Source organism: Myodes glareolus, chromosome 9 (genome assembly GCF_982192425.1).
Source record: "Myodes glareolus chromosome 9, mMyoGla1.1, whole genome shotgun sequence".
Classification (NCBI taxonomy): domain Eukaryota; kingdom Metazoa; phylum Chordata; class Mammalia; order Rodentia; family Cricetidae; genus Myodes; species Myodes glareolus.
The window spans coordinates 102,883,802-102,909,132 of NC_142034.1; the positions used below are offsets into that span (position 1 = coordinate 102,883,802).

Genomic DNA, 25,331 nt, shown 5'->3' on the forward strand with positions numbered 1-25,331 from the left:
TCAGCTCTGAACCCTAAATCCTAGGAGCCTTCTAAAAACTGCTGCAGTCAAGACTGGCAAGAATGGAGCAGCCAAGGTGGGCGGTGGTGGCGCTTGCCTTTAATCCCAGCACTCGGGAGGCAGAGGCAGGCAGATCTCCAAGCTTAAGGCCAGTTTGGTCTACAGATCAAGCTGCAGAACAGCTAGGGATACAGAGAAACTCTATCTCAGAAAAATAAACAAAAAAAAAGTGGTGCCGACTTCTCTTCCCTCTAAAGCCCTCAGCCCCCATGGAACAGAAGTCTGGCTGTCCAGGGAGGGTGGTGGTCCGGGAGCTCCATTCAGCATCTGACAGGTACTTACTTATTAAGTAATGGCGCCAATAGTATCTCAGCTGGGAAGAGGAAGGACCATCTACTTGGTTTTTTTTCCAGCCTCCCTCCTCCCTACATCCTGCTCCAAGATGAGCCAGCTTCTCTAGAGCCTGGCAGCTGCATCTGAAAGATCCCAGATGCTCGAAGGAAAGGGACCCACTCCTTAAGAGTGTTTGGCCTAGCATTCCTCTGCCAGAGTACTAGACACACGACATATGCTACAAGACTCCCTCAACCATGAGGCTGGAGTCCCACTGACCACTTCCTGGGATCTAGGTCGGCCACCAACTGGCTGTGCAACCTTGGACAACTCATACCACCTCGCTCAGTTTGTGCCTAGCTCTCTAAAAAGGAGTTTGCTGGACTCTTTAGATTCCGAAATTCTCCAATTCTTACCCATGCCAGTGAATGCAGAGAGACTCGCCCTTTGCGGCATCTGTCCCCAGGTTGGCTAAGCCTGGAGGAGTTCAAGGGACGTAGAATCCAGAGGCCTATGTTGTCATCACCATCTGTCACAGCCACCAGCCTTACTGGGGGTGTCGGGTTACGAGCGATCACTGGCTGGGTGGCAGCCCTGACTCTGATATTTTTAGAGTCCTCCTGGGCCTTGCCCTAACAAGAGTCAGATGTGTTCAGTCCCTGACTGCCAAAGGCCTGTCTACATCCTACCTAACTCATGCTTCTAGGGCAGCACCTGCAGGGAGCAAGACAGCACCTCATCAGTGATGGAGTGAGGAGGGGGTACCTCTTCTTCCCACCCTCTCACAGGTACCCCACCCCTTTCCAGACACAGAGTCCTCTGCCGACCTTTGAGAGTTTTGCTCCCCAGTCCCAGAATGGGGACCCAAACCCTCCTTTGGGTCTTGATGCCCAGGTCCATTTGAGCCACCCCTGGCTTAAGCACCTGCCCCACTTCAGCTTTTGAAACCTGCGTCAGAGACCCCACCTGACAACAGACCTGGGCACCACCACATTATTGCAACAAGTGCACATACAATTAGCTATCCCCCCGGAAAGGTTTTTATATAGTTCTGTCTCAGCAGACTTCCTTCCCTGTGGTGTCCCTTGGAGTTAGCTCACGGTGACAAAGAACTGCCTTCCATTGCACCTCACGATGAACAGGGAGGCTCTGAGAGGAGGAGAGGGAGCCATGGACAGCAGAGTGTCAGTTTGTACCTGCGCATAAGCAAAACACTGGCAAATGGGCCCTCCCTGCACTTACGATAAGACAAAGGGAGAGAAAGAAATCTAGATGCCATTACCTGTAAGGAGGGTGGGTGAGTGTGTTTAAGTGTGTATGTATGTGTCTACGTGTGCGCGTGCGCACATGTGTGTCTGGGGGCTGCTAAATAGATACGCTGTGTATTTACAATTAAATCCTCCCTTGGGGCAGTGTCGGCTTGAGAGGGGGCCTCCCCTGTAGGTGGGGCAGCACCACCCAAGCTAACGTCTTCTTAGGGCTGTTTTGCCCAGCCTTGCCCTCCTCTCTCCCTCCCTCCTGGCTCCTTCCCCAGCTTCCCACACAGACACCCTTGCCCAGATTGCAGGCCAGCCTCAGCTTCTGCATTTGAGGGACAGAGAAGGCTCTGGGCTGTGTGACCGGCTCTTTCTGCCTCCCAGCCTGTCTCCTCAGTTCCTGTGGGGGTGGTGGTGGTAAGGATCCAAAATCCCTCGGAGGAAAAACAGGTTTGGCACCTTCTGGCCACCCCTAGTGCCTCCCTAGGCTGTGGGCTGGGCATCTATCTGCCCACATACATTGGAGGGGACCCACACCTCTTAAAGGTTCTCTCTCCATTTTCTGCGGCCCACTGAGGTATCTCCTGGTGGGAATGGGGGAGGGCACAGAGAGACAAGGAGAAGTTCTGGCCCCACAATCTTGAATTCCTAACTCTACCAGGTCTCTGAGCCAGGTTTCTCCACCTTCAACAGGAGGGTATTCTGTGCTGGGGACAGGATAAGGCTTTCTGGGAGGAGGAGGCACGTGGAGCCCACGGCACACCCCCATGGGTTTCCCACATCCTCTTCCCTTGGATCTCCCCTGTAACCTGCACCTCTACCCTGATTTGAAAGAGACATTCCAGGGAGAGGTGGGCAGGTTTTGGGGATTTCTCGTCTCTGATTCAGAAGGACCAAGCAGAGGTGGCTAGAGGTGTTTCTTGAACCTTTCACTTTGATAAAATACACCTAGTATTTATGATTTAAACCATTTGTAATTGTACAAGCCAATGGCCCAAAATGAAACAGCAGTGTTGAGCAACCCTCACCTATCTATACTCAAAACATCCCATCGTTCTCAACCAAAACGGTACCTGTTAAATATTACCAAGTCCCACCCATTCCCATCCCCTGGCAACCACGGCTTCCCACCACTTTGTCTTTGAAGTTGCGGATTCAAGATGCCTCCTAAGAGTGTGATCCTCCTGAACTGAGGCTAGAAGCTTCAGTCCTTCTCCAAGCCCAACACATACATTCAGCTATATCACCTCTGTGGGGAATCATAGGTGGCATGCCCCCTTCCCTCTAAAGCACTCAGATCTGCCACAGTAGGTAAGAGAAGGCAGGGGCGTCATCCTTGGCATTTCCCCCCAGGCTGGGACACCGTTAAGAACCCAAGGAAGCTGCCCCTAGCCGCCGTGGGGCGCCACGGAACCCAGGCCCGGAGGAGTAAGCGGCCCACGGGGACTCCTGGACCCCTGGACCTCGCCTGGACCTCGCCTGGACCTCGCCTGGACCTCGCCTGGACCTCGCCTGGTCGCAGCAGATCCTGCCTGATTAGCCCTGCTTGGGGCTCAGACGCTGAGTACCACAGGCGAGAAGTGAGCTGGCTACCCTGGACTTTCAAAGCATTGGGCCAGAGGTGGCGGACAGGGGGCCGCCCAGACTCTTCCCCAAACTTTTCCCGTCCGTTTGGGCGCAAAGGCGACGGATGCTACCCAGGGGTGGCACGGTGGTCTTGGGAACCCGAAAAGGGAGGCCTGCGCCCCAGGGGTCTGGAGAAAGAGCAGCGGGGCTGCCGCACAGACCGCACCCCGGCCCCTCCCTGTCACCCACGAATCCCCGGGCCTGTCCCGGTGCCTAAAGAAGACGGACTTCGCCCCTGTCAGCCCGGAACCCCGACATCACTACTGTCCCCGGGCGCGCCCCCAACTCACCGGGCGCGGGCGTCTGGACGCAGAGGCAGGCTGTGCGCGGGGTGAGGCGCCGGCTGTTTTGAAGCTCGGGCTGGGACAGCTCGGCCTCCTCCGCCCTCCGGGCCGACGAGCCTCCTCCCCGCCGCCCTCTCCGGAGCCCGCCTCCCGGGTGGTGATGTCAGGAGCAGCCGATCCAGGGGGCGGGACCGGGGCAGGCCGCCGGGGACCCCCCAGCTCCTGCCGTCCTGAGACACTCGCAAAGTTCAAGGGAGCTCAAGTCTCCCGCTGGAGACACCGCTCCCCTCCCCTTCTGTGTTTCCCCGCCTTCTCCTGACTTAACAGGGACCCCAAATTCCCGCTACCTTCCTAGCACCCTTCTCTTTCTCTTAATAAATTCGTGAGCTAGTTGTTAATATCTCCTGTCTCAGTTTCCAATGATGAAAACGGAAGGCATGGTGGGATCTTGTTCTGAGGTCTAAAAGCAATACTTGCGCAGTGTCTGGCTCCTGGAGAGGCTGGATAGCTGTAACTGAAAAATTAAGAGTTCCTCTCTTGAGGTAAGACCACCATCAGGACCAGATTCTGCCAAGTCAGGCTGGAGAGATGGCTCAGGGAGAGTAAGAGCACTGGCTGCTCTTCCAGAGGACCTCGGTTCAATTTCCAGTCACAAATGTTCCAGGGGTTCTGACGCCTTCACACAGACACACGTGCAGGCAAACCAATGTACATAAAGTAAATAAAACATTAAAAAAAAAAAGATCACTCACGCCTGTTACTTCTCAGTCTGAGGTAGAGGGTCCAAATTAAAGGCCCAGAATGAATTCAAAGGCAGCCCTTGATACTCAGTAAGACCCTGACTCAAAAATGAAAAAGAAGGCCATATTCCATGGTTTCCGGCTTGGCAGGCACGTGGATTCCACCCCAATAGCCCCTCCTCCAATTCCTCCTGGCAACCTCCAAAACTGATACACATGCACACCCTCATACAAATCACTCCCAAAGTCCTTCCAACTCCAGGGAACGTATTGTTCCTGAAAATGACCATAAGAAACCAAAACCATCCTTTCTTTTGCCCCGTTTTTCTCTTCTGAAAACAGCAGAGGGACAGACAGTCCAGAAGAAGGCTCTTCGGAGGCCCTGGAGGAGACCAGGGCCTGAGAGCTGCCCTATGTGTTGAAGGGAATGTTTTAAAATTGAACACACTCAGACCCAGGGCCCAGCATATTACAACATCGTTTTAGACTTCTAATTCCACAGGTCTGTGTTCCTTGTACAAACCAAAAATAAAAGACACCTGCTTGTGCCTCTAACTACCAACAGGATCTTAGGCACAGTTATGTGGTCTCAATTGGGCAACTGTATTCTTTCTTTCTCTTTTTCTTTTTCAACACATTTTTAAAGCGTCCTCTCTCTCTCTCTCTCTCTCTCTCTCTCTCTCTGTGTGTGTGTGTGTGTGTGTGTGTGTGTGTGTGTTTATACATGTGGAGTAAGAGAATGACGACCTTGTAGGGTTGATTGACTTTCTCCTCTTTTGTGTTGCTTCTAGGGTTCTTCAGACTTGGTGGCAAGTTCCTCTACCTCCTGAGCCATTTTCCTCGTTCACTTGTTTCTCCCTGTTTACAACATTTTTATTATCTTTACTTATTTATTTATTCAGGTGTGTGTGTGTGGATAGCACACATGGCGATCAGAAAGAACCGCACAGGTCCTGGGTATAGAACTCGGGTCCTCTCTCTTAGTGACAAGTGTCCTTAGCCTGTCGCTGTGATAAACACCAGACCAAAGACAACTTAGAGAAGAAAGGGTTGACTTCAGCGAACACTTCAGGGACACAGGAGTTCAGCGTGGGAACCTGGGGGCAGGAACTGAGCAGAGATCATGGAGAAACCCTGATTACTGGATTGCTCAGCTGCTTTCTGTAGCCCAGGCCCAGGTGCCCAGGGATGGCCCCGCCCACAGTGGTGGTCAAGAAAACACAGCCCCAGCATGCCTACCAACCAACCCGATGGGGACAATTGTTCGGTCGCTAGACTCTCTTCCCAGGTGTCTCTGGGTTTGTGTCAAACTGACAGCTGAGCTACCTATGACTACCATCTTGCCAGCCCTGAATTTATTTCATTTGTTTATTTATTAGTTTCTGAGACAAGGTCTTGCTATATAGCCCAGGATGCCCTTAAACTCTTAACCCTCCTGCCCCTCCACCTTCCAAGTGCTAGGGTTACACAAGGCAAATGCCACCACCTCTACCACTCTAAGCCATGTTGCTATAGTTCAGTGATCATGGGCATCATTTTAAAATCTGGTTGCAGGGGTCTATAGACGGAAGCTCTCACTGGATCTAAGCTAGAGATTCCTTATGGGACATGAGGGCCCATATTCTGAGACCCCCTCAGACCTCCAGCTGATGTAGTTGGTCTAGTATCTCACTTTTATGGGCAAAGCAATTCCCTAAGTGAGAGTCATTGCACAGGGCACAGGAGGCGCTATTTTGAGCTGAGGCCTGTCTGTCCCACAGTCATCTGGAAAACAGAAAACCCAAAGGTTTTTCTAGAAGGGAGAGTTCCTGTGCCCACTACCATTTAATAAGCATTAGCCATGTGTCAAACACCTTACCAACATTAGCCTATTATTATTGTTATTGAGACAAGATTTCCTGTAGGCCAGGCTGGCCACCAACTTGTCACTATGTAGCCAAGGATGACCTTAAAGTTCTGATACCCCTGCCTTTACCCAAGAAAGATAGGGGAGCACCCCAGAGTCAGTTTATGTGGTGCTGGGGGTGGAACCCGGGGCTTCAGGATTTGGGCAAACCTTCTACTAACTGCTATGTCCTGGACCTGAAAAACATCAGCTGGAATGCATCACAATAGACCTTAAAAGACACCCTCATTTCATCCATGAAGCTGAGACCCAGGGCAAGCTAGGAAAGGACCCGTTCAAAGACCCTAAGGAATGACATTGTGGATTTGAATCCAGGCCAACTGCATCAACCCCCTTTTTACCCTTTCTTTGCCAAATAACATAAACTGTTTATTTGAATATATTTATTTGAAAGGAAACTCTGTGTTGCCAAACAGGAAGCCAGTGGCATCATCCAAAAATAGAAGACAAACTTAAAATATAAACACCACCAAAATAAAAGTGTTAGCAAACTGTGGCCAGATGGTGTTGCCTGAAGGGACGACGAGCCCAGGGTTTGGGTCTGCTGCCCAGGGCAGTGGGAACAGCGGCAGCAGGCTGGCCTAGAGGATGCTGCTAACTGAACTCAGGCAGAATGGATGAAAATGGACCAAGACCTCACCCTGAGAGAAAGTTGGGTGTTGCCTCCTCCCTGTATCTTCTCCCAGGCCTCCTGCTGATGGGTGTGTCCTGAATTGGGAAGGAAAGAATGGGCGGACTGAGTTTCTAGCATTACCAGACCCTCGGAGGAGCCCCACCCACCTGGTCCCTTCACCTGCGGCTGGTCGGTCTTTATTTTCTCTGAACCTACACGGCTCTCTTCTGGGGTGAGGCAGAAGCTTGCCTTATCTATACTGTACATTTGCTCCAGGTATTTCAATAATAAAATACCATGGTGTGTGTGTGGCAGGGGGAGTGAAGGTGTGTTCCAGAGAGGTCTCACTCCCAACACTTTGATGACATAGGACACATGCCCACTCTTGCTGCCTTAGGTGGGCAAGGCACATTCTTCCACACCTGACTTAAGCTGGAGCCCCAGCTGGACCACGTGATCTACTTCAGCCAATGAGCAAATAGCAAGGCACCTGGGAAAGCTAGCAAGCCTTTTGGCAGTAGTTTCCTCCTGTCGCAGTTTTGCCATTTCCATGAGTAAAATAGCATTCTGGTACCCAGCTGGCTCCAGAAAAATTAAAGCAGCTTGGAGCACAGCTACCCTGGGTAAGCTGCAGAGTTCTCCACTGAGGGCCAGAGTTGCAGAGAGGTGGGTGAGATACACATGACCATTTCTGTACGCCATGGTAACATCTTGGTTATTTGTCAAGCGCTAGCTAATAACAGGATCATCGAGCTTGGAGACAGGGCATCTGAAGATGTGGAGAGCCATAGATAATGATGCAGGAGCCCACAGAAGTGGGTCTGTCCCACCTTGATCAAAGGTCGGAAAAATAAAAGCCTATTCCTGCTCCTTCAAGAATACGACAGGTTTGAGCCAAAGAGTGGCTGCCTAGGGCTGGAGAGATGGCTCGGAGGTTAAGAGCACTGACTGCTCTTCCAGAGGTCCTGAGTTCAATTCCCAGCAACCACATGGTGGCTCACAACCATCTGTAATGAGATCTGCAGGCATAACATGGTATACATAACTAAATCTTAAAAAAAAAAAGAGAGTGGCTGCCTACAGGATGCTTGGTCTAAGATATGGTCATTGAGTGTTCTGCCTAAACGATAGACTATTTAACTCAGGTACAGTTGCTTGATGCTTCACGTATTGAAGCAGGCAATCTCTCCTAACCCCCGCTTTGGATTGGGGTATATAAGCATATGGAAAATAAACATGGGGAGTTCAGTATTCACTGGATTGTCCTCCCATTTCCATCTTTTTCTTTCATATCTCTGTTCTCCTGCCTGATATTTCTAATCCTCACACCCCTACCCTGGAATGTGCGAACCCCATTGAGACTGGACTCCAACAGATGGATGGCACCTGACATCGGGCCACGACAGAATGGCAACATGAGGGGTTGGCTGAGGGTTGGGTAAAGAGATGAAGAGGCTATAGATATGATTAAATAGTTAAAATCACTTAATTCACAACTAAGGGGACTGGAGTTTAGGTCCCAGCACCCATGTAACAAGAGGGGTATCCCTGGAAACGTCTATAACTGCAGCTCAGAGGGTCAGAAACAGGAGGATACCAGGAGGTTGCTGGCTTCTAACCTAGTGAAAGCTCCAGAGGAGTAAAGGGAAAATGGTAGAGGACATCTGACAGACTCTTCTGGTCTCTATCTGTGTACCTGTACACACGTGCACACGCACACACACATGCACGCACGCACACACACACACACAGGACATCTGACAGGCTCTTCTGGTCTCTATCTGTGTACCTGTACACACGTGTGTGCGCACGCGCGGACACATACACATGCACGCACGCACACACACACACACACACACACACACACACACACACAGGACATCTGACAGGCTCTTCTGGTCTCTATCTGTGTACCTGTACACACGTGCACACACACACACACACGCACGCACACACACACACACACACACACACACAGGACATCTGACAGGCTCTTCTGGTCTCTATCTGTGTACCTGTACACACGTGCACGCACACACACACACACACACACACACACACACACACATACACGCACCACATTGGTCTGGGAAGTCCTTCTGTATATGTGTTGCTTTTATTGGTTAATGAATAAAGCTGCTTTGCCCAATGGCTTAACAGAGTAAAGCCAGGTGGAAAATCCAAACAGAGATGTAGAGAGAGAGTAAGCAGAGTTAGAGAAGCCACACAGCTGCCATAGGAAACAAACGTCTCTGCAGGAGCCCGCCGAAACTTTGCCAGTAGGCCACGACCTTGTGGTGATGCACAGATTAATGGATTAATTAGTTAGGATATAAGAGCTAGCTAGAAATACGCTTAAGCTATTGGCCAAAAAGTATTGCAAATAATATAGTTTCTGTGTGATTCTTTTGCTTCTGGGCAGCCCGGAACGAACAAGCAACCTCCAACCACACCACATTACACAAATTTTCTTCTTAAAGAAAGACCAATTGAGCTTAATGATTCATGGCTTATACCCCAGTCCTCAAGAGGCAGAAGTTGACAGATCTCCAATGACTTTGAGGCCAGTCTGACCTATGTAACATGTTCCAGGCCAGACTGGACTACACAGTGAGACCCTGTCTCAAAAGAGAGAAAGAAAGAGAGCTAGGGAATGCAATGGTCTCTCACTAGCTGTGCTCCAGCTGACACACTGAAGAGTCCTGTCAGCTTCTTGTCAATGTTTCTGTTGGCTCCTCTTTGCTCTCACGAGGCGTGCAGAGAGTTAGCCAAGCCTGGGGTAGCCTAAGTTAGTTACTCGTCTTATTAGGGTGACAGTACATGACCAAACAACTTAAGGAAGTGTTTATTTGGTTTCCAGTGTGAGGGCATGGTCTGTCATGATGGGGAGTCATGGCAACAGGAATGGGAGCAGCTGCTCACACTGAGGCCACAGTCAGGAAGCAGCGAGAGATGCACACTGGTGCTCAGCCCCCTTTCTCCTCTGTATTTGGTCTGGGACCTCAACCCACTGAGAGGTGCTGCCTACAGTGTGGGTTTTCTCACCTCAGTTAACACAGTCTAGAAAGTCCCTGACAAGCATGCCCAGAGGTTTGTGCTTCCGATGGGTCTAGGTTCCATCAGGTTGGTGATGAATAGGAACTGTCATATAGACTAGCAGACTAGGTCTCGAGGAAAGCAGCCTAGGTTTTTGCCAAAAAGGAGGAAGATTTCAAAGTAATTCTAACGTCATTAGAAAATAATCAAATATGAATGTGGTTCAAGCATCATGGTTGGGGAGCTGAGTCCTCACAGATGCTTACTGCTTTCCGTCCAGGGACCATTTCTTTGGAGGACAGTTTGGTGTCTAGGCTGCGTGCTGACCTCTAATGCCCGAGGTGGCTTGTATTCATGTCTGTGTGCATCCGTCTTCCCCAACAGCAGACTGGATATGAGACTTACTTCTAGTAAGCACACTAATAGTGGGTGTCACCTGGCGAAGCTGCAAAGCATTGTGTCTGCTGTCTCTCCAGCCAACTCTGTTGCCTTCTAGACTTGTATGCTTCTGAGCTGGCTTGTTAGTGATCCCTTTTGGTAGAGACTGACAGATGTTTCAGCCAACACCCAACCAAGAATGGAAACCTTCAGTCCACTGCCCCCCCTTTTGTTTTTTGAGACAGGGTTTCTCTGTGTGGCACTAACTGTCCTGAAACTCACTCTTAGATCAGTCTGACCTTGAACTCACAGAGATCCACCTGCCTCTGTCTCCCAAGTGCTGGGATTAAAGGTGTGTACCACCACCCATCCCCCTTAAAGGAGCACAATGTCCCAACATCATGTGAGCTTTGGAGTGAATCCTTTCCTACCTGAAGTTTCAGATAACACCCCAGTTGTAGCCAACATCTTGATGGAACCCATAAAAGAAACTTGGTGGAACCCATGTGAGAGGGCCCAGCCAAGTTCTGCTCACAACCAGACTCACTCGAACTGTGAGCTAATGAATCGTTGTTGCTTGGGAAACACTAGATTGTGGGGCAGTTTGTTATACAGCAGTAGACAACTGACACATAAAGAACAGAATAAACCCTGGTGACTCAGATCTGGAGGTTGAGCTCTAGCTGCTGCCCTTGCACCCATTTTCATAAGCAAGATTGTCCATCCCAATCCCAATGACATCCTGCATAGGTCACATGTCCATCGAGGACTTAATGAGACGCGTGGTCCATGTCGTTTTAACTTGGGAACAAAGGCTGGTTTGTCCACTACTTTTCCTTTGCTGTAGCGAGATATCTGACAGAGCAGCTTAAGGGAGGGAGGGCTTATTTGGCTCACAGTTTTGAGGTACGGTCTACGATGGCTGAAACATAAGCTGGCTGCAAGTCACGCTGCATCCACAGTCAGGAGTGGGAGAGATAAATGCTGCACGTGGCTCCTTTCCCTTTTTAATCAACCCATGGGACAGTGCCACCTACTTGAAGGTGACTCTCCCCACTTCAGTGAACTCAGTCTAGAAAGTCTCTCATGGACATGTGCAGAGGTTTGCTTCCTGGGTGATTCTTGATTCTGTCAAGGTGACAACTGATATAATTATCACACAACGGAGCCACCTCTCTTTGAAAGCTGCCCAGACTCAGGGAAGAGGAAGGCTGAATTGAGGGGACACCTTCTACAGACTCACATTCCTCAGCCATGCTGCATGGGTTTCCCACTAGCTTTGGCTTTTTATTTTATTTTATTTGTCGCTGCTTTTTTGAGTAGAGACTCACATAGTCCAGACTGGCTTCTAACTCCCTCTGTATCCAGGGATGACACTGAGCTTCTGATCCTCTTGCCTCTACCTCCTGAGTGCTGGGATTGTAGGCAGGCATCAGCACGTCCAGTTCCTGTGGTGCTGGGTATGGAACCAGGGTCCTGTGCCTGCTAGGACAGCTCTCTACCTTCTGAGCAACATCCTCTGTGCCCAGCCACCAGCATCATTAAGGACCATGCTGGGAGGGATTAGAAAGCTGGCAGTTTAGGGGACACTTCATGGGAATGAGGTGATGTGGGGGTTTGGTTCTGACTGGCTGTCTTGTGATTCTCCCCACCCATGAAGTTCAGAAATTCAACCAGAAAGATTAATGGTATAATATTGTCTGCTTGACTTATGACAAAGAGGTCTGGTAATTTTCAAAGACAATGATTGCAGAATTTCCCAGCCCCTGGAGACATAGCCTCAAAGCATGCTGCCTTGGGCTGACTTGGGTCTGCTAACGCTATGACAGTAACAGATGCAGGATACACATCTACTGCGAAATACAGGGTGTATCCAGGGCTTTCCTGCTGTCATCACTGGGCAAATGTGCCCCAAATGCCTGCTGCTCTGACTCTGGCTCCCACATTTATCAGAATCTTTGGCACCATAAGGCCAGAGCTTAGACTTCTCCCTTACTTCAAGTTCTCTGAAGTAGAGAGAATAGCAGGAAGCAAGAAGTGGCCTGAGGTGTCCTGTCCACCACCATCGACCTCACTATGGCCCACACATCTGGAGACTAGGATGGCTGAGGGGAGGGAGCCCCAGTGTGTCCCTCAGACCAGTGAGGCGGCTGTGTCTTTGAGAAAGAGCAGAGTACGGTGTGATATTGAAAAGTCCTGAAAAAGAGAGAAAAAGAAAAAAGCCTAGGCTGGGGATGTGGCTCACTAGTAGAGTACTTTGTCTAGCTTGCACGAAATGCTGAGTTTGAGCCCCACAGCCTGTGAGCCATGTGTGATGTGCATGATTGTAATGGCATCCCATAAGCTGTGTGTGATGGTGCATGCCTGTAATGGCATCTCAAAGGCTGTGTGGTGGCACATGCCTGTAATCTTAAGACTTAGAAGAATCGGAAACACATGAACATTTTCTGCTACATAGTGAGTTTGAGTTCAGACTGGGATATGGGATACATGAAACCCTGACGGGGGTGGGGGGTGGGGTGGGGGGGAGGCCTTGTCACTAATGTTCCAGGAGTGGACAACGCCATCTAGACATCTTTGGTACCATCATGAATGTATTTCCTTCAGCCTATGAGACAAGCCTTTATGCTCTCTAAATATTTCTAATTTTCCAAAACAAAATCCTTCCCTCTGTCAAACAATGTCTCAAGGAAGCGATCTATTTTCCCGCAGTCATTCACTAAAGCTAGTGTAGCTCCTCTGTGTACCAGACACTGAGGCCTTGGGACTGCCACAGTGAATAAATGCTTCCCCACAACAATGTAACGAGTGCCGTAAAGTTCTACTTGTTACCTTGCTGGTTGCTGCAGGTGTTTTCTTTCCATGATCACTGGGGAGCTTGGTGTGAGTGTTATCCCTTAGGCTCTAAGGGCGTGGAAATTCCCCTCAAACATAAACCTCTGGTCCCCTGGACAAATCTAACTGTAAGATCTGGACTGGACTCATGAATCCTAATGAAGTTTTGGGTACGGTGAGTTTTAATTGTCAACTTGACACAACGTAGAGTCATCTGGGATGTGAGAACCTGAACCGCAACTGAAGGATTGCCGCCATCAGATTGGCCAATGGCCTTGTCTGTGAGAGAGTGTCTTACCAATGATTGATGTGGGAGGGTCCAGCTCACATAGTTGCCCTAGGAAGGAGGGTCTGAGATGTATAAGCCAGCTGAGCATGCACGTCTATGTTAGTTCTTGCTCCGACTTCCCGCGATGATGGCCTGTGACCGGAAGTGTAAACTGAAATAACACTTCTCCCCATCAGCTGCTTTCATCACAGCGTTTACACTCAAATCAAACTAGGGCGGGCGGGTGTCCCTCCTTTTCAACAGGAGTCACCCTTCCATCCCATTTGAGAGTTCCTAGGTCACACACAGCTTTACAGGACCAGATGTACATTCTCAGCTCAGCCATTCTCACGCTTCTATGCAGAGAGCTACTGAAGTCCTGAGGGCTAACTAAACCTTTGATCTGCAAAACATGTTCCTAGATGGGATCGAAATGCTTCTGTTTGCTGTCTGCTTTCCTTCCTTCCTCTCTCAAATGCTTCCCCCAGGCAATTCAGAGGTTAGGGATCCAGAATCAGGTAGCCTTGGTCTCCAGACCCTGACTTCTCTCTCTAGCAGCTAGTACATATAGAGTGCTCATTCAAAGGACTTTTCTTCAGGAACACTTGTATTCCTCCATTTTCCACAACTGTAACAAAATTCCTGAGGTTGGGTAACATACTGAAAAGGTGGTTTATTTAGCTCACAGTTATGGAAGCTCAGGAGCTTGTACAGGTATCAGCTCTGCCCTGTGAAGTCTTCTGCGTTGATGCTATTGCAGTGGAGGCAGCTTGAGCCGAAGAGTGAGAAGCGTGGTGAGAGGAAGCCAACAAGAGGGGAGGAGCCAGCTGTGCTCCTTTGCTGCATCTCTCTCATAAGAACTGGTCAGAGCTCCCAGGAGAAAAGAAAAATCTAATCACTGCCAAGGGCCCCAAACACCTTCTCCAGGCCCTGCCTTGTACAGGTCCCACCAACTTTTCATATTGCCACACTGGGGTTAGAACATCTGACGCTTCATCCCTTGGGGGTACAGACCACATCTGAACCATGACAATCCTGTTCACATGTTCACAGTCTGTAATTATCTATATGATGTTTTACACACACACACACACACACACACACACACACACACACACACTTTCTTATGCACCTTTACTCCCCAGCAGAAAATGCACTTCCTGAAAGCAGAGGCCTTGTTTATCTCACTCACTGTTTAGTCCCCAACATCTGATGCATGGTGGGCATCAAGATCCCATTCATCTTTGGATAGAAGGATGAAGGATGGATTGATCCATGATGGGTGATGGCCTAATGGTGAATGGACGATGCATAGATGATTGATGGATGGATGGGTGGATGGATGGGGAGGTGGGTGGATGAATGGATGGATGGATGGTGGGTGGGTGGATGGACAGACAGATACATGGTAAATGGATGAATTTCAAGTCCTTGGGAATATGTGAATGCTTTAAAACATGTCTTCATGTTCTCTGACACTCAACCTATTGAGAGGTATGCCATCAGTTGGCTTCTGGTCTATCAATAGAATATGATTGATATGACCATGTGGCTCTCCAAGACTGAATAGGAGGTGAAGCAGGCTGATCTGGTTCTCTGGAGGACTGCTTACTGGGCACTTGCTTTCTGGCACTTGAAACTCAGACAAGGGTCCCTCTCCTGCCTTCATAGCTGGATCCATCATTGAACCGCAGGTGTCTGTGGAAGTGTCCAGGAAAGCTGAAATGTGTTGTCACCTCAGAGGTAATGAATGGTGATTCCTTAGCTAAGCATGAACATACACAACAGCGTGCCATAATGAAAGGAGTCAGTTTACGGGCTGGATTAAGGGAATTTCACTCCCTGTGTTCGCCACTTGTCTCACAGCTTTGATAAAATACCTAACAAAAGCAACTAAAGGAGGAAAGATTGGCTTGGGCTCACAGTGGGAGGGGAGTGTCCATCCTGACAGAGAATCCACGGCAGCAGAAGCAGAGGCGACCGCTCACATTGCATCTATGGTCAAGAAGAAGACAGAAGAACATTGGCGCTCCTCTGCCTTTCTCTTTGTATTCAGTCCAAGACCCCAGCCCATGGAATGGTGCCACCCAGACCTAGGGTAGGTCTTCCCACCCTAATTAACCCAGTCTACACAGTCCCTCACAGACACGCCCAAAAGTCTGCCTCCTAGGTGAGTCTAGATCCTGTCGAACTGACAATCAACTGCTAGCATCAACCGCTACCCCCCACCCCCACAGGATATCAGGGCTTCCTCGAGGCAGCAGTGCTGGAGGTTAGGTGTGGAGGTGGGAGTTGGTTCAACAAACAAGACACTGTGGGTGCAAAGGCCCCATGCGAAAGAGTGTGGAAGTTAGACCACAGAGGGCAGAGCAGAGATGGGGTGCAGACATGATCGAGAGAAGGGAAAGTGGGCAGCTTGTGTGATGGATCTTCACTGAATTTCTATGTAGAGAAGGCTAGGGAGGGTAAGCCTGAACTTGATGGAAAAATTTGGACGTGTGAAACAACCCCGAATTCAAGATCCATTCATACTTTATTTAGTTTACTTTAGGTTTGTTTGTTTTTTTATTTTGTTTTGTTTCAAGGCAGAGTCTCATATATTCCAGGCTGGTCATCCTACTCTCTGTGTAACTGACAATGACCTTGAACTTCTGATCCTGCTGCCCCCACCTCCCAAGTTCTGGGATTATAGACATACATCGCCACACCAGGCTTATGTGGTGCTAGGACATGAACCCAGGGCCTCGTGCATACGAGGCAAACACTGTACCAGCTATATCCTTTGGAGTGATTCTAGGTCTGGGGAAGAAAAGCCCAAAGAGATTCAAAGTACCCAGTGACAGGGATGTCTAGAGGAAGGCATATTATTTGCTGGGAATCAGATGCAATGGACATTTCTCTGGGGCCAAATGTGAAGGCATGACTCTCATTTGGACATGTCTGGTGGTATAGGATGCTTCTCGGATGCAGGTCTTGAGACCCACTGGCTTAGCTGAGGCACTAAGGATAGATTCTCTGAACACCTGTATACTGAGATGTGCTTTGCTGACAGGAATATGCAGGGTGCAAGGTGTCTCCCTGCAATGCCTGGTCACGTGAGAAGCTCATGTATTCACTCCTCCTATCTAGATTCCAAAGGGAAGCTTAAGGTAGCTTATGATCAAAAACAGAGACACAATAGAGTGGACACAAAGGGAACACAACCTGAATAGAAGGAAGAGGAGGAAAAAATACAAGCCCTATACACCTACATATGCACCTGCAGGTCATCAGCCATGCAAATTTCTCAGGCCTGTTTCCAAGGATGCAGCTGAACTTTCCAAGAGTCTGGGGTGGAGCTCAGGAACCTGCGTACCTGACAAGCCCTTCTCTGCAGAGTGCCTGCACTTGTGTGTATGTGGGGGGCGGGTGCGTGTGTGAACAAGTGTGCATGTGGAGGCCAGCGAGGTCTGTGTCTCCCTCAGTCACTCTCTGCCTTATTTTATCCGGCGTCTCTCAGTTAAGCTAAGCTCGCTGGTTCAGCCAGACTGGCTGGAAATCGAACCCTAGGGATCCTCCCATCCCATCTCTCCTCACCCCCACAACACTGGGGTTACAGGTACATGGCACCCCTGGCCTTTTGTGGGGGTGCTGGGGACCCAAACTCTGATCCCCATGCTTACATCTTCCCTGCCCCTAGGAACGACATTGGAGGAAACTGTGATTTAGTTCTTGAAACAGGAGTGAGCACAGTGATTGAGCATCAAATGTGATGTGGGCGGATTAACACTGAAGCTAAAGTTCCATGGAGAAAGGGTTTCTTGGAGGAAGAGAGGTCACTAAACATTCTCACAGAGGTGGCGATGGAGAAGGGGCCACGTCCTCAGCCATCCAGCTACCTTTAACTTTAGCTGTACGTCATTGCTGCTGGAGAGAAATGCCTGAGTCTGGTTGAGGTGGGGACGGGAGGTGGGCTGTGTATAGCAGGTGCTGGGCTGTGCGCAGTGACCTGGCACGGGAATGAAGACGACCTGTTAAGTGAGGGGAAGCCATATGGTCCCGCCCTGCGAACAGCTCGTCTTCCTCAATGCCGGAACAGGACAGCTCAGTTTTCAGGGTCTCTGTGCTTTGTTACTTGGTAACTCCGTTTGGGTTTCAGTAGCCATTCTGGAAATCCTAAGTCTTCTGGGCAGTGAGAAGGGAGAGAGGAGGTGATGAGGTGGCTGGCCAACTAGGACAGACTTCACCCAGGTCGTTACCACCAAAGGTGGGACCTACAGGTGAGACCTACAGGTGAGAACAGCGTCACTCCCGGGCCCAGTTATGCTGAATCAGAATTTGCATTTTAATAAAAATTTCAGAAGACTAGTGTGCATGCAAAAGTTTAAGAGATGCTGAAAGTATTTCTTTACCCAGCATCTAATTAGAGCTTTTTACGGTCTGTGTGGGTGTGTATGGGTGCCTCCAGGAGCCAAAAGAGTGGCCGACATCCTGAAGTGGGGATTCCAGGCTGTTGTAGACTAACCGCTGTGGGTGCTGGGAACCGAACCTGGGGCCTCTGGAGGAGCAGAAAGAGCAGAGTCGTTTCTCCAGCCCCTGCTACCATTTTTGTTTAGAAACAGGATCTCTCTTACCCCAGGCTGGCTAGAAACACAAAATGTAGGTGAGGATAACCCTAGATTTCTGATTCTCTTGCTTCTATCTCTTAAGGACTGATGTTATGGGTGTGAGTCACCACACACAGTTTTTGTAGCCCTGGGATTGAATCCAGGGCTTCTGGTGGCCGAGGACTCTACCAACATAGTTACATCCCTAACTGGTTAGTTTTGAGGCAAACTCTCAGACTCTCACGCTGGCTTGGAGCTCCCGCTGTAGCCCACACTGGCATCAATTTCCTGATCCTGGGATCACAGGTGTGTACAACATACACGACCTAACAGCAGCTGCTTCGTGAGGCCTCCAAGACTCGGCTTTGTTTTGTGCTCCATGATGAAAGAAAACAGCTCATTTCTGGCCCAGTGGAAGGTGAGGGCAGGAGGGCAGGCAAGGGAGCTTGGGCAAAATAAGTAAAGAAAGAAAGATACAGACGACTGCAAGAATGAGTTGTGATAAAGGTTACATGGTAACCATTGCATGGTAAACAATAGGTGGGGGAGATGTTTCTAGTAGGCAGAATAGCTGCAAGGTTAAAGGGCAGGAAAGGACTCATGATACTTAGGGAAGGCCTCTGGAAGGCGAGTCTCTTAGGTTTGGAAGGTGGATTGCCCTTGAAGGGGTGGTCAGAGGATTCTAGAATGGACACCTTAGTCTCATTCGTGTTGAACTGAAATCTGAAAGGACAGGCCCAGGGCTCAGGTAGAGATATTCGGAGAAGGAGACAACATGGGGCTGTTCAGCAGCGGTGGCCCATGACTCTACCCATACAGTACAATCCTGTGTCATACCCACTGCTCCCTGTCATCAGAGTGTTGATGACATCTACACAGGCTCCCCTGGCCTCCCACTCCTAGCGCAAGGATTTTCAAGGATCAGACATGAGGAAACAATGATCCCAGGAAATTGGCAAACAAGCAGTATTGTTTTGTTTCCTGAATTGACTTTTGAACACTCTCGTTCCTAAGGGTCCTGGTAGCTTCTCCAAGCACCTGCTCCAAGGGTAGAAGGTGTGTCTTCCTGTGTGTTCAGAGGCATGCGTGTGTGCTGGTACAGTCAGGCATGTGTGGAAGTCAGACGACAACTTGGAGTCATTTGTTCCTTCCCACCGTATGGGTCTCTACCCAGGACTAGAACTCAGGACGTCTGCATGGCAGCAATTTGCTGAGCATTCTTGCCAAGTTGTTGTGGCTTTGTTGTTGTTGCTGTTTGATTTTCTGCTTTGGTTTTGAATGTCTCTGACACTGAGTAGGCTAGCGTGGCTGGATGGCAAACCTCACGGAGCTGCCTGTCTCTGCCTCCTCAGAGCTGGGAACGCTGGCACACACTGCCACAGCCAGCCCTCTCCATATGCGCTTTGTAGGGGGGGTCTTCTCAGTTCTGTACCAATTGCTTTTTCATCCCGGTGCCCCAACCCTGGGCATAAACAGCCCAAGGGAGCAAAGATTCATTTGGGGTCATAGAAAGGAATTTCAGTCCGTCATGGCTGAAGAGGACATGGTTGAGTTCACGGCCGAGGGACTGTGTGAAGGACCCTCATCAGCAGAGAAGCCGAGACTGGCTGGAACCCAGCAATTCTAACCCTCAGAGAAGGCCCACCCTAGTGATCTACTCCCAGAAGGCCCCAATTCTTAGAGACTCCACAACCTGGAAACCAAGCGTTGGAGACATGAGCCTGTGGGAGACACTCCATACTCAAAGAATAATAAAGCAGGGACCAGGGCACCTGCCATATCTTCTCTGTACCCAGATGGAATCAGTTCCCTCTTCACTTACTTCAAGTCCCCTGCCCAGAATGGCAAGGCAGCGAGGTTGAAGGGGCGACAGGCAAGATTCTAGAGGCCACAGTGAAGAGTGACCATCTGGATAAGGCTGAGAGGCGGAAGTGGTTAACAACTCACCCCCCACCCCCCACATCCCAGGATTGCCAAAGGCAGGCACCAGCAGTTACCATTTTTACAACTGGTACAAAGAGTCCCGGGTGACCCTGTGACCAGGTTGGCTGGATAAACATTAACATGGAGGGAACAAGCCCAGAGACAGGGTTTCACTCGCTCAAGGTTGCAGGGCAGGACCGGGATGAGAGCCCAGGGCTGCTGTGCTCCTGATACGCCTCGGCAGCTTTTCTCTGAAGGAAGGACCCACCAGCCTCAGCTGAGAAGCCGGCTGGCCCAGGGCCTGCAGATGGAATCGAAGCTCATTGTTCTGCTCTGGTCATATTTACTTTCTGGTTTCCTCCCATTCAGGCTGGACTTCTACGTGGAACATGATGAAAAGCTTCATGTCAGAGTTGGCGATGCAGCTCAGAGCAGAGCATGGCAAGGCCCTGGGTCCCCTCATCAGCACCTTGCGTAAAGAACAGAAAAAGGTCCATTTTAAGGTAAGCTAGGGCTGGACAGATGACTCTGTAGCCAGCTGCTCTTATGGTTGTGTTCCCAGCACCCACTTAGGTGGCTCACACCACCTGTAACTCCAGCTCCAGGGACTGAGGCCCCTCTGGTCTCCATGGGCACATGCACACACACATAAACACATACCTGAAAACAAAATAAAATATTTCAAATATCATATCAATTGATGGTAGAGGGCTATTTTGCTTTGTTTTCTCTTGGTTCAGGAGTTTTCTTGAGGCAGCATCTCAGGTAGCCCAGGCTGGCCTCGAAACTTGGGATGTTTCTTGTATGTATCTTGGGATGTCCTTGAATTCCTGACTATCTTGCCTCTACTTCCCAAGGGCTGGGATCGAGTTGCGTGTTCCAATCAACTACCTTGTGTTGTTTTTGTTTTGTTTTGAGACAAGGTCTTGCTATGTAGCCCAGGCTGGCTTTTAATTCTTATCCTCCTGAGTATGGGGACTACAGAGGAAGCATCAAGAAACAACTACTTTGTTTCTTCAATGAAGAGGGCCAGAGAGCAGAACCACAGGCAAGCTAAAAGGAGTGGGGCGGTTGCAGGTCAATAAAACTACTCATACAGCCCGAGGATGCAGTTCATTTGGTAGAGCGCTTGCTTAGCATGCAGGAAGTCATGGGTTCAGCCCCCAGCACTGCATAAAACTGTGGTGGGACACGCCCACAGCTCCATGTCTTCATTATTTTCTATTGCTATGACACCATCACAAGGCAGCTTAGAAAAGAAAGCATTCAGTTGGGCTTACGGTCACAGGGGGTTAGGAGTCCATTATGGTGGAGCAAAATCATGGTAGCAGAAACAACTGAGAGCTCCTATCTTGATCTGCAAGCAGCAGGCAGAGTACATGGGGAATGGCTCAAGCCTTTGAAACTGCCTCCCAGGACACATCTCCTTCAACAAGGCCACACCTCCTAATCTTCTTCAAACAGATTCGGCAACTGAGGAACCTAAGAGGGCCATTCTCATTCAAACCACCACATCCTGACACTGGGGAAGCAGAAATAGGAGAATCAGCAGTTCGAGGTTATTCCTGGCTACTACGTAGTGAAGTTATGTAGCCTGGGCTACGTGAGACCGTGTCTCAAAAGTAAAGAAGTAAAAAGTTAAAAATCCAAAGCTTTCTTTACAAAAGCAGACATGGAATCAGATTTGGCTTGCAGGTCAATTTTGCAACCTCTGAAGTTACCACAGAGGCAGACAGTTCTTGGATGACACTTCCTGCAGGGTCTGTTTCTAGTCACTTCAGACAGTGACAGTATCGTCAGACCAAAGAAACCATTCCATCCAAGTCAAGCATGGGCAACTAATGAGCATCTGCACCACCAGACCACGCTCTACAGCGTGGGTAGCAGTGCAGAGCCTGCATGCAGCTGCATGAGTAAGTGTGCAGATCCTGTATGCCGCTGCATGGGTAGTAGTGCAGATCCTGCATACAGCTGCATGGGTAGTAGTGCAGATCCTGTATGCAGCTGCACGGGTAAGAGTGCAGAGCCTGCATGCAGCTGCATGGGTAAGAGTGGAAAGCCTGGCTGCAGCTGCACTACCCAAGAGTCTCCTCTCCTGCAGTTGTTCCCTACTCTTGCATCCTCAGGGAGGGGTTGGTGAGTTTGGTGAGTTTGTGAGCGGTGTGTGTGTGTGGTGGGGGCGGTTTCAGACTCAAGAAAACAGCTACACAACAAAAACACAAATACAGGGGTCTGGGAAATAGTTCAAGTGGAGACCAAAGTCTGGATTCCCAGTACCCATGCATGGTGGCCTTGCCCATAATCCTGACATTCCAGAGACCAAAATAGGAGATCCCAGAGCAGCTGGCTAGTGGAGCCAGATCACAGAGATCTGGTTTCGGCTGAGACCCTCTGTCAATAGATGGGTGGAAAGTGATCAGGAAGATACCTGACATGAACTTCTGGCTTCCACATGTATGTATGCACACTTGCACACACACCTACACATACACATGTGGGCTCACACAAATGCACATATAGCCCTCCACACACAAGTATAGACAATGACCAGGAAGGTGGTATTGAGATGAGCATATTCAAGGGTCCCCTTCTAAATACATTGTAAGAATCAAAGCCAAAACCACAGAGGAACGAGGTGGGAACTTTGGGTCTCTTCCCATGCAGAGCCCCTGGTGATCCCATCCTTCTGTGGAGGCTGAAGAAGGAGTCATATGATCACCAAGGAGATGTGAGGCTTTAATCCCCATCATTCCTCTTTCAGAGTGTCCAACAGTGGTCCATCTAATATAACCAAGGCTGAATGAAAGGGCCGTCGGGAGAGGGGGGACTTAGGAAGCCCCCTTTAGCTCAAACTTCCTTCTCATACTTCCTTCTCAAACTCCCCTCCACTTTTAGGCTCTACAAAGAATGTTCCTTTGACTTTTCAAGCTAATTCGCTGTTCTGTTAGCTGCAAGACAGCCATGAATACCTTAGCTAGAAACATTCTTATAGCTTGACTTAACTTTTTTGAAACAGGATCTCACTGTGTAGTCCTGGCTGGCCTAGAACTCACTATATAGACCAGGTTAGTCTTGAACTCACAGATATTCACCTACCTCTGCTTCCCAGTGCTGGGATTACAGGTATGGGCCACCACACCGGGCTTGCTAACGCAATTCTCAATCAGCTTTTAAATTGACATAGCAGATGGGTCTGGAGGATATTGACTTATCTATGCATTTCCTTCTTTTCTTTTTCTAGATTTACCTATGAGAGAGGTCAAAGAACAACTTGCAGAAATGGGTTCTTTCCTTCTGCCATAGGGATCCTGGAGATCACACTCAGGTCTTCAGGCTTGGTGGTACGTGTCTTTATCTATGAAAGCATCTTGCTGGTTCACCATCTGTGCGTTTTCTAGGAAAGTGAGACTTAGCAAGTCCTCATGGAGCAATGTGGTCCTCATATAGTCGCTTAGCTCCTCCCTTCAGGTACTGAGTACTTTACAAGCCCAGGTTCTTACATCCTGACAGTTGCACTAGGAAGCAGATTCTATAGTCTGAGGAGACCAGGACCCAGACAGGCTAATTAAATGTATAATAAAAGCCAGAACTCAAAGACTATGGTCCCTACATTGCTAATGACCACACCCAGCTCTCTCACCTCTCTTGGAGGGGGATCTTCTGATTGGCCCCCAGTCCATTTCTCTTGACCCAACTTCTGCTTGTGTAGCCCTGAGCACCTGGCCTCCCTCTTCCCGAAAAAGACAATGCTGTTGGGAAGACTTTGGGAGTGACCTCGCTCCTGGCACCTCCCTGAGACTTGGAAGGATGTCAGGACTCTGTGGGGGCTCTGGAGTGGGTTACCCCAATCCCAGAATCAGTACTGACAAGAACTAGAGCCAGAACAGACAGAAGACAGGTGTCTGCACTGGCGGCCCTCTGTCTTCACAGATCACTGGCTTCTACTCTCACCAGGCCACACCCTGTACTCACCCGACCAGTCAGGCCACACCACCCACATGCCAGCCTGATCCGTTTGTATGGGCATGAGGCATGACCCGACTTGTCTGACACCTGGGCCCGCTGCCACTCCCTGCCCTTCTCCTCCCGGGCCTCCAGGTTCAGGTCTGCGAGGCACACTTGTCCACTCTCGGGGGTGTTCTGGGCACTGCAGAAAGGCAGAAGCACAGACTACATTCTGAAAGCACTGTGCAGGGCAAAGTGTGGCTTACCAGGGGCCTCCCTGATCCCTGGGTTGCCAAGGCTTACTGTGGGAAGTAAGCCCAGAGCCTAAGCACACTTGCCGCGGGGGTCCTGAAGAACTGTCCACAAGGAAGGCCAGCCAGGACGCTTGTTTCTCCACGGCAGAACAGAATGCTGAACTCCCGCATTGTCACTCTGACAGACTCTGTAGAAAGATTCTCTGAGCACTCTGTTGTCTCCTCGTTCATTCATTTATACAACCCACCCCATATCAGCCAAATGCCAGGGACTCTGCCCAGCCCAGGCAGGCAACAGAACAGAAGGCAAAACTCTCAGAGGACTGTCAAGGGCTGATGTCTGTGCTGATAATTTTATGTTAACTTGACACAAGCTAAAGCCATGAGAGGAGGGAACCTCACTTGAGAAAATGCCTTCATAAGATCAGGCTGTAGACAAGCCTGGAAGGCATTTTCTCTATCAGTGATTGATGGGGGAGGGTCCAGCCCATGGCAGGGGGCCACCCCTGAGCTGGTGACCTGGGGTCTATAAGAAAGCAGGCTGAGCAAGCCAGGGGAACAAGCCAGTAAGAAGCACCCCTCCATGGCCTCTGCATCAGCTCCTGCCTCCTGTCCTGACTTCCTTCAATGATAAACAGTGATGTGGAGGGGTAAGCCAAACAAACCCTTTCTTCCCCAAGTTACTTTGGACATGGTGTTTCATCACAGCAATAGAAACCCTAACTAGGACAATGTCAAACAAGAGGGATCAGTCAACATAGCCAGCGAGATGGTTCAGTGGGTAAAGGTTCACGCTGTCAAGCCTGATGCCCTGAGTTTGATCCCCCGGAACCCACACAGTGAGAACTGACTGCTGTCAATGGTCCTTTGACCTTCAAACACAGGCCATGGTGTTCACATCTACACACGAAAGATTTTTTTTTTTTTTTGACAGGCTCTCACTATGTAGACCAGGCTGGCCCGGAACTCAAAAAGATCCTCCTGCCTGTATCTCCTGAGTGCTAGGATTGAAGGTGAGTTCCGGCACATGCAACCAATAAACAAACTTTTGAATCATTCAACAAAATGAGCTAAGCTGACTGAATGAAACCCAGCCAAGGCTGTGGTGGCCCTGACCTACGGGGCCTTCTGAGGACACCTGCAATATGCAATGTCAGAAAGCCACCACGGGATGGAACTTCTGGCTGTTCCAGCTGGCGAGAGGAACATGTACATATGTCCTGGGGTAAGAAATGTCCTGCCCAGTACAGAGAGTGTCAGAAAGGAAGGTAGTAATGGGGGAGGGAGCGAGGTCAGTGAAGAAGGCTGAAGGAAATGCCCTTCACAGACAATCACAGCAAAGGGGGGC

General features: G+C 49.7%; 1 protein-coding gene across 1 annotated transcript in view; it reads right to left on the reverse strand.

Moving 5' to 3' along the window:
• Emp2 (epithelial membrane protein 2) overlaps window positions 1-3,660 on the reverse strand; it is a 43,535-nt gene extending 39,875 nt beyond the window's left edge. Inside the window, exon 1 of the mRNA XM_048433186.3 lies at window positions 3,506-3,660. The gene's annotated coding sequence lies outside the window, so the exon portion shown is untranslated. The remainder of the gene's footprint in view (window positions 1-3,505) is intronic.
• Window positions 3,661-25,331: the final 21,671 nt, after the last annotated feature.